The sequence below is a fragment of the Cupressus sempervirens genome, chromosome 2, assembly GCF_028749045.1.
Source record: "Cupressus sempervirens isolate cs-2001-9-10 chromosome 2, ASM2874904v1, whole genome shotgun sequence".
NCBI lineage: Eukaryota > Viridiplantae > Streptophyta > Pinopsida > Cupressales > Cupressaceae > Cupressus > Cupressus sempervirens.
Genome location: NC_143119.1, coordinates 554411218 through 554420223, shown reverse-complemented (window position 1 = coordinate 554420223; position 9006 = coordinate 554411218). Strand labels below are relative to the sequence as shown.

The 9006-nt window shown below is 48.8% G+C and overlaps 1 non-coding gene and 3 pseudogenes across 1 annotated transcript; all 4 read left to right on the top strand.

The window, feature by feature from the left end:
* The first annotated feature begins 545 nt into the window (after positions 1–545).
* Positions 546–2250, top strand: LOC149573643 (18S ribosomal RNA; annotated as a pseudogene).
* A 602-nt stretch (positions 2251–2852) lies between these two features.
* On the top strand, positions 2853–3006 carry LOC149573642 (5.8S ribosomal RNA). The gene has a single exon (XR_016361207.1). It is a non-coding gene; the product is annotated as a 5.8S ribosomal RNA (ribosomal RNA).
* Positions 3007–3307: 301 nt separating this feature from the next.
* On the top strand, positions 3308–4531 carry LOC149573641 (25S ribosomal RNA; annotated as a pseudogene).
* LOC149573640 (25S ribosomal RNA) lies at positions 4532–5943 on the top strand (annotated as a pseudogene).
* The last annotated feature ends 3063 nt before the right edge of the window (positions 5944–9006 follow it).

The following is a 9006-nucleotide window of genomic DNA, read 5'->3' as shown; positions in this document are numbered from 1 at the left end:
ATAACCAGCCATGTTTTTGACTCGCATGGCCCTTCACCCTTCAGCACGGCAGTCTTCGTTGGCACTTCAGCAACCAGCTCTTCATCATGGGAAAATGTTTGTTGCGATTGAGAAGGATTTTGTTTGTGCTAGTGCACCTCAACAGGTGTGTAGGAGGTATATGCCTAGGAAATGGATGTCTCTGAGTGGCCTTACAATTGAGGTGGCTACATGCGCAGTGCATCTCGTACAGACTCGAGGCTTCTTTCCAAGTAGTGGCGATAGCGAGTTCGAGGGTAAAGGGTTCCAAACAGGATGTTCTTCTCAGGTGCATGTGAATTGAGGCTCCTTGTTCGGCCCTCTCTGGTTGATGATGGGACACTTTCCTCTTGTGTGAAATCTTTGAGCGTTGTGAGTCCTGCATGTGCTGTGAACGTTATTCTTGTTGCTTGTGTGGCGGATTATGTTTGGATGCATGACAGAGCGAATGCAAATTTTGGTTTCCCATCGTGGCGGGCATCCCTTGGCTGTAGCAGGCCTTGGGGGTCCCCCTCATTGTTAGAAGCTACCTGGTCGATCCTACTAGTAGTCATATGCTTGTCTCAAAGATTAAGCCATGAATGTCTAAGTATGAACTATTTCAGACTGTGAAACTGCGGATGGCTCATTAAATAAGTTATAGTTTCTTTGATGGTACTTTGCTACTCGAATAATCGTAGTAATTCTAGAGCTAATACATGCACCAAATCTCGACTCTCAGAAGGGATGCATTTATTAGATAAAAGGCCGGCGCGGGCTCGCCCGCTATTCTAGTGATTCATGATAACTCGACAGATCGCATGGCCTTTGTGCTGGCGACGCTTCATTCAAATTTCTGCCCTATCAACTTTCGATGGTAGGATAGAGGCCTACCATGGTGGTGACAGGTGACAGAGAATTAGGGTTCAATTTTGGAGAGGGCAAGTCTGGTGCCAAGTCCATTGGAGGGCAAGTCTGGTGCCAAGTCCATTGGAGGGCAAGTCTGGTGCCAGCAGCTGCGGTAATTCTAGCTCCAATAGTGTATATTTAAGTTGTTGCAGTTAAAAAGCTCGTAGTTGGACCTTGGGTCATCACGGTCGATCTGCCTTTTGGGTGTGCACTGGCCCTCATGTCCCTTCTGTCGGCAGCGTGTTCCTGGCCTTAATTGGCTAGGTCGCGGTTCCGGCGCCGTTACTTTGAAAAAATTAGAGTGCTCAAAGCAAGCCTATGCTCTGAATACATTAGCATGGAATAACGCAATAGGAGTCTGGTCTTGTTCTGTTAGCCTTCGAGATCGGAGTAATGATTAATAGGGACTGTCGAGGGCATTCATATTTCATTGTCAGAGGTGAAATTCTTGGATTTATGGAAGATGAACCACTGCGAAAGCATTTGCCAAGGATGTTTTCATTAATCAAGAACGAAAGTTGGGGGCTCAAAGATGATAAGATACCATCCTAGTCTCAACCATAAACGATGTCGACCAGGGATTGGCGGATGTTGCTCTAAGGACTCCGCCAACACCTCCTGAGAAATCAGAGTGTTTGAGTTCCAGGGGGAGTATGGTCACAAGGCTGAAAATTAAAGGAATTGACAGAAGGGCACCACCAGGAGTGGAGCCTGTGGCTTAATTTGACTCAACACGGGGAAACTTACTAGGTCCAGACATAGTAAGGATTGATTGATTGAGAGATCTTTCTTGATTCTATGGGTGGTGGTGCATGGCCATTCTTAGTTGGTGGAGTGATTTGTCTGGTTAATTCTGTTAACGAATGAGACCTCAGCCTGCTAACTAGCTACGTGGAGGTTCCCCTTCGTGGCCAACTTCTTAGAGGGACTATGGCCTCCTAGGCCATGGAAGTTTGAGGCAATAACAAGTCTGTGATGCCCTTAGATGTTCTGGGCCACACGCGCGCTACACTAATGCAACCAACAAGTTTCTCTCCCTGGCGCAAAAGGTTTGGGAAATCTTGAAAAATTTCATCGTGATGGGGATAGACCATTGCAATTATTGATCTTCAACAAGGAATTCCTAGTAAGCACGAGTCATCAGCTTGCATTGACTACGTCCCTGCCCTTTGTACACACCACCCATCGCTCCTACCGATTGAATGATCTGGTGAAGTGTTCGGATCACGGCGATGACGGCGATTCCTATCAGCGATGTCATGAGAAGTTCACTGAACCTTATCATTTAGAGGAAGGAGAAGTCGTAACAAGGTTACCATAGGTGAACCTACGGTAGGATCATTTTCGGTTCGAGATCCTAAATCGTGTAGGGGATGGAGCTGGCCTCCTCCCCGCCCCCAAAATCTTGGCAACGCGTGGGGCGAAGAAGAGACTCGGATGCCATCTGGATTAGGATCGGTGCCTTCGAACAACGTCCATGTCAGAGCGAGAGGTCTCTGCTCGATTGCAGTTCAGAGGGGGTCCGAGCCTTGTCCCCCACTGCTAAGATTTCATGGTCTGATCGCATGCACGGTGCTGTGCCAGGGATCTGTCATTTCGACGGCAGCAAGTTGGGACTGCCGTAACCCCCCGTTGCCTTGCCCAGGTGTGTTGACTCATCACTTGGAGCAATCTGTGTTTAGGATGTGTGCACTCACATGATTTGCGGGGCAGGGGCCCCATCCACTGACACGGCTCTCCCATGCATCGCCTCCCACCTTTATGAGGTGATGGGGCGGGGACACACCACAACGTTCCTTGTCACACCCATTGGGTGCTCAGGGTTTGGGATGTGTCAAACACCCAACACACGGGTGCATTGCGCACCTTAGAAATCCAAAGAATGAAGTGTGAGCTAGCGCCTTGCGCGCTTGGGTCACCGAAAGACAAAAGAAAAACAAAATCATGACTCTCGGCAACGGATATCTCGGCTCTCGCCACGATGAAGAATGTAGCAGAATGCAATACTTAGTGTTAATTGCAGAATCCTGTGAATCATCAAGTCTTTGAATGCAAGTTGCACCCGAGGCCTCGGCCAAGGGCACGTCTGTTTGGGCGTCGCACTACAAAATTTTTCCCTCCCCAGCAAGGAGCAGAGATGGCCATCTGCATCTGCAAGTGGTGCTCGGTCAGATGAAATAAGCATGAGGTCCGTCAATCCGTCACGACGAGCGGTGGCTTGCAAAGGTCAGTGGTTGTTTGCGCCGATCGAACAATTCCTCGTGAGGATCTTTATTCTAGGCTCAACGGCCCGCCGCAGTATGGGCATTGCTGCATCTCTACTGCTTCCCCAAGTCAGGCGTGAGTACCCGCTCGTGGTGCTGGCCAGTGGGCTTTCCATCTGACCCGTCTTCAAACACGGACCAAGGAGTCTAACATTTGTACGAGTTGGCGGGTTGGGAAAACTTGCAAGGCGCAAGGAAGCTGACTGGAGAGATCCCCTCTTGGGGGGTGCACCGTCGACTGACCCTGATCTTCTGTGAAGGGTTCGAGTGCAAGCACACCTATTGGGACCCAAAAGATGGTGAACTATGCCTGAGTAGGGCGAAGCCAGAGGAAACTCTGGTGGAGGCCCGCAGCAATACTGAAGTGCAAATCATTCGTCTGACTTGGGTATAGGGGTGAAAGACTAATCGAACCGTCTAGTAGCTGGTTTCCTCCGAAGTTTCCCTCAGGATAGCTGGAGCTCACGTGCAAGTTTTATCGGGTAAAGCAAATGATTAGAGGCATCGGGGGCTTAACACCCTCGACCTATTATCAAACTTTAAATAGGTAAGTCAGCGCAGCTGCTTTGTTGAGCCGTGCCACGGAATCGTGAGCTCCAAGTGGGCCATTTTTTGTAAGCAGAACTGGTGATGCGAGATGAACTGAAAGCCAAGTTACAGTGCCAAATTGTGCACTAACCCAGATCCCATAAAGGGTGTTGGTTGATTAAGACAGCAGGACGGTGGTCAAGGAAGTCAAAATTCGCTAAGGAGCGTGTAACAACTCACCTGTCGAATCAACTAGCCCCGAAAATGGATGGCGCTAAAGCGCGCAACCTATACTCAGCCATTGGGGCAAGTACTAGGCTCCAATGAGTAGGAGGACGCGGGGGTTGTTGCAAAACCTTGGGCGTGAGCCTAGGTGGACTGGCCCCCGGTGCAGATCTTGGTGGTATTAGCAAATATTCAAATGAGAACTTTGAAGACTGAAGTGGGGAAAGGTTCCATGTGAACAGCACTTGGACATGGGTTAGTCGATCCTAAGAGATGGGGAAACCCTGTTTCAAGGGTGCACTTTGCGCAATCATCGAAAGGGAATCAGGTTAATATTCCCGAACTGGGACGTGGCGGCGGATGGCAACATTAGGAAATCTAGAGATGTCGGCGGGGGCCCCGAGAAGAGTTATCTTTTCTTTTTAATAGCCTGCCCACCCTAAAATTGGTTCAACCGGAGATAGGGTCCAGCGGCTGGAAGAGCACCCCACGTCCCGCAGTGTTCGGTGCACCTTCGGTGGCCCTTGAAAATCTAGAGGACCGAGTACCGTTCATGCCCGGTCGTACTCATCACCGCATTAGGTCTCCAAGGTGAACAGCCTCTGGTCAATAGAACAATGTAGGTAAGGGAAGTCGGCAAAATGGATCCGTAACTTCGGGAAAAGGATTGGCTCTGAGGGCTGGGCCTAGGGGTATGCGCCCCAAACTCGTGGGCTATTGGCGGCCTTCCCGAGCTACTCCCACGGTGAGGGCAGGCCGTCGCGTGCCGATCGGGCGACAGACGCAGGACGCCCCCTTCGGAGGGCTTTCCCTAGGCGGCGAACAGTCGACTCAGAACTGGTACGAATAAGGGGAATCTGACTGTTTAATTAAAACAAAGCATTGCGATGGTCCCTGCGGATGCTGACCCAATGTGATTTCTGCCCAGTGCTCTGAATGTCAAAGTGAAGAAATTCAACCAAGCGTGGGTAAACGGTGGGAGTAACTATGACTCTCTTAAGGTAGCCAAATGCCTTGTCATCTAATTAGTGATGTGCATGAATGGATTAACGAAATTCCCACTGTCCCTATCTACTATCTAGCGAAACCACAACCAAGGGAACGGGCTTGGCAGAATCAGCAGGGAAAGAAGACCCTACTGAGCTTGACTCTAGTCCGACTTTGTGAAATGATTTGAGAGGTGTAGAATAAGTGGGAGCTTTTGGGCGCAAGTGAAATACCACTACTTTTAATGTTATTTTACTTATTTCATGAGGTAGAGATGGGGCAATGCCCCTATTTTTGGCCTTAAGGTGCGTCTAGATGTGCCAATCCGGGCGGAAGACATTTTCAAGTGGGGAGTTTGGCTGGGGCAGCACATCTGTTAAAAGATAATGCAGGTGTCCTAAGATGAGCTCAACGAGAACAGAAATCTTATGTGGAACAAAAGGGTAAAAGCTCATTTGATTTTGATTTTTAGTACGAATACAAACCGTGAAAGCATGGCCTATCCATCCTTTAGACTTTCAGAATTTGAAGCTAGAGGTGTCAGAAAAGTTACCACAGAGATAACTGGCTTGTGGCAGCCAAGCGTTCATAGCGATGTTGCTTTTTGATCCTTTGATGTCGGCTCTTCCTATCATTGTGAAGCAGAATTCACCAAGTGTTGGATTGTTCACCCACCAATAGGGAACGTGAGCTGGGTTTAGACGGTCATGAGACAGGTTAGTTTTACCCTACTGATGATCCGCACCATGATAGTAATTCAACTTAGTATGAGAGGAACCATTGATTCACACATTTGGTCATCGCGCTTGGTTGAAAAGCTAGTGGCATGATGCTATCGTGTGTCAGATTATGACTGAACGCCTCTAAGTCAAAATCCACGCTAGATGCGGCGCATATCTCTCTCCAACTACATTGCGACCCGTAGTAGGGGTGCTCTTGCACTCCTAGGGGCCCATGTCACAAGGTATTGTAAGTGGCAGAGTGGCCTTGCTGCCACGATCCACTGAGATTCAGCCCTCTATCGTCTCGATTCGTAAAACCTTTTTCGACTCTGAGGTGGGTGGGGTTTGTAATTTGCACGAGGGTGAGAAAATCTCCCAAGTGCCAAATTCTGGGTGGCAGTGGGGTTGGCAAGGTTGTTTCTTACGAGCTCGTAACAATCTCTCAGGTCCCAAATTCCTGGCGGGTGGGGTTTGCAATTTGTGCAAGTGTGGGAAGATCTTCCAAGTGCCAAATTTCAGGTGGGTGGGGTTTGCAATTTTTTGTGAGGGTGGGAAAAATCTCCCAGGTGCCAAACTTCGAGCGGGTGGGGTTTTGTGAAAATTTTTGTGAGGGCGAAGAAATCTCCCAAGTGCCGAATTCTCGGCGGGTGGGGTTTTGCAATTTCTGCCGGGGCAGAAAAATCTCCCAAGTGCCACATTCTGGGTGAGTGGGGTTTTGTGAAAATCTTCGCGAGGGCGAAAAAATCTCCCACGTGCCACATTTCGAGTGGGTGGGGTTTTGTGAAAATTCCTGCGAGGGCATAAAAATCTCCCAGGTGCCAAATTCCTGGCGGGTGGGGTTTGCAATTTCCGCCAGGGCAGAAAAATCTCCCGAGTGCCAAATTCCTGGCGGGAGGGAGGGGTTTTGTAGAAATTTCTGCCAGGGCAGAAAAATCTCCCGAGTGCCAAATTTCGGGTGAGTGGGGTTTTGTAAAATTTCCACGAGGGGGAAAAAAATCTCCCAAGTCCCAAATTTCGAGCTGGTGGGGTTTGCAATTTTCGGAAGGGCAGAAAAATCTTCCAAGTGCCGAATTCCCCGCGGGTGGGGTTTTGTGATTTCTGCGAGTGCGAAAAAGTCTTCCAAGTGCAATTTTCATGTGGGTCGGGTTTGCAATTTCTATGAGGGTAGAAAAATCTTCCAAGTCCAAATTTCGGGCGGGCGGGGTTTCGTAATTTCCAAGTGCCAAATTCCGAGCGGGTGGGGTTTGTAAATTCCACGAGGGCGAAAAAATCTTCCAAGTCCAAATTTCGAACGGGTGGGGTTTGTAAATTTTTGTGAGGGCAGAAAAATCTTCCGACTGCAAATTCTAGGCGGGTCCCCGGGTTTTGTAATTTTCGCGAGGGCAGACGACTCATGTACGTGATCCAAAATCGGTCAACTTATTTTTTTGGTTAACGCCCAAAGTTTTGAACTCAAATCGAGTTGGCTACCCCGACTCGAATCGCCTCCGAATTTTTTGCACAACCCATGCCACCATGCTCTACTTGATTCTAAGTGCCCCGAGTCATGTACGTGGTCCAAAAGAGGTCAACTTTTTTCTTTTTGGGGTTAATGCCCAAAGTTTTCAACTCGAGCCGTGTCGGCAACCCCGACACAAATCGCCCCAACTACCCGAACCCTGACTCAAATCGCATCGAGCCTTAATTGCCTCCAATTTTTTCGCAAGACTCATGTCACCGTGCTTGACATGATTCTAAGTGCGTCGAGTCATGTGTGTGATCCAAAGGCGATCAACTCTTTTTTTGGGTTAACGCCCAAAGTTTTCAACACAAATTGTGTCGGCAACCCCGACTCGTATCGCCTCGAGCCTTAACCGCCTCCATTTTTTTCGCAGGACTCATGTCACCGTGCTCGACTTGGTGCCTCGAGTCATGTACGTGATCCAAAAGCGGTTAACTTCTTCCTTCTTTGGTTAACACCCAAAGATTTCAACCCGAATCGTGTCAGCAACCCCGACTCAAATCGCCTCGAGCCTTAATCGCCTGCAATTTTTTCGAACCACTCATGTCACCGTGCTTGACTTGATTCTATGCACCCCAAGTCATGTACATGATCCAAAAGCGATTAACTCTTTTTTTGGCTAATGGCCAAAGTTTTCGAATCGACTCAGCTACCCCGACTCGAATTGCCTCGAGCCTTAACTGCCTCCATTTTTTTTTTTACTCGACTCATGTAACTGCACTCGCCTTGATTTTGAGTGGCCCGAGTCACTTACGTGATCCAAAATCGGGAAACTTTTTCCTTTTTCTTTTTTTTGTCAAGTCCCAAAGTTTTGAACTCGGATAGAGTCGGATGCCCTGACTCGAGTCGTCTCCAAATTTTTTGCATGACTCATGTCACCATGCTCGACTTGATTCTAAGTGCCCCGAGCCATGTACGTGATCCAAAAGTGACTAACTTTTTCTTTTTGGTTAACACCCAAAGTTTTCAACCCTACCTCGAATCTGGCTAGCTAGGTGTAACGCCTCGAGTCGGCTCGGCAATACGTGAACTGAAACTTGTGCGTGATCCAAAAGCAGGTAACTTGTTTTTTTTAAAAAATTTGTAATGCCCAAAATTTAGTGCTTTTCGCTGTATAGGGCCTCCTATGATTTTTTTTATTTTTTTCTTCCCCTTTTCAACCCACTCTGGCGACCTAGTCGGGTCACCCGAGGCTGGGGCGACAGAGTCGGGTGACCCAAGTTGGGTCGACCCAGGCGTGCGATCCTAGCTAGGGACAGCAAGTCGATTCTATAAGTTTGCTTACCAATTTTGCTAGCTAGGTCGGCTCACCAAGTCAACTGACCATGTGGTCTTTGCCAAATCAAGAATTGACTCTTTAAGTCCGCTCACAGCTCGTCAAGCCGGCTCACCAAGATGACTTACCATCTCGCCTCACTAGGTCGCCTCTTCTTTAAGAGCGCTCACCATGTCAGCTCCCCAAGTCAGCTCATCGAGTCGACTATTCAGGTTGCCTCACCAAGTTGACCCCTTAAGTTCACTCACCAAGTCATCTCACCAAGTCGAATCACCTAGTTGTTTTACCACCTTGTCCCAGCAAGTGTGCTCGCCAAGTTTCCCTACCGAGTTGCTTCTCTAAGCCCACTCACCATGTCAGCTCACCAAGTCAGTTGTTCAAGTACGTTGCCAAGTCAACTCTTTAAGTTTGCTCACCAGGTCAGCCCGCCCAAGTCGCCTCTTTAAGTTCGCTCGCCAGGTCGGCCCGCCCAAGTCGCATCAGCGAGCTAACTCGCCGAGTCACCTCACGAAGTTGACTCTTTAAGTGTGCTCACCAAGTCAGCTCACCAAGTCGACTCACCATCTCACCTTGATAAGTTGGCTTGCCGAGTTACCC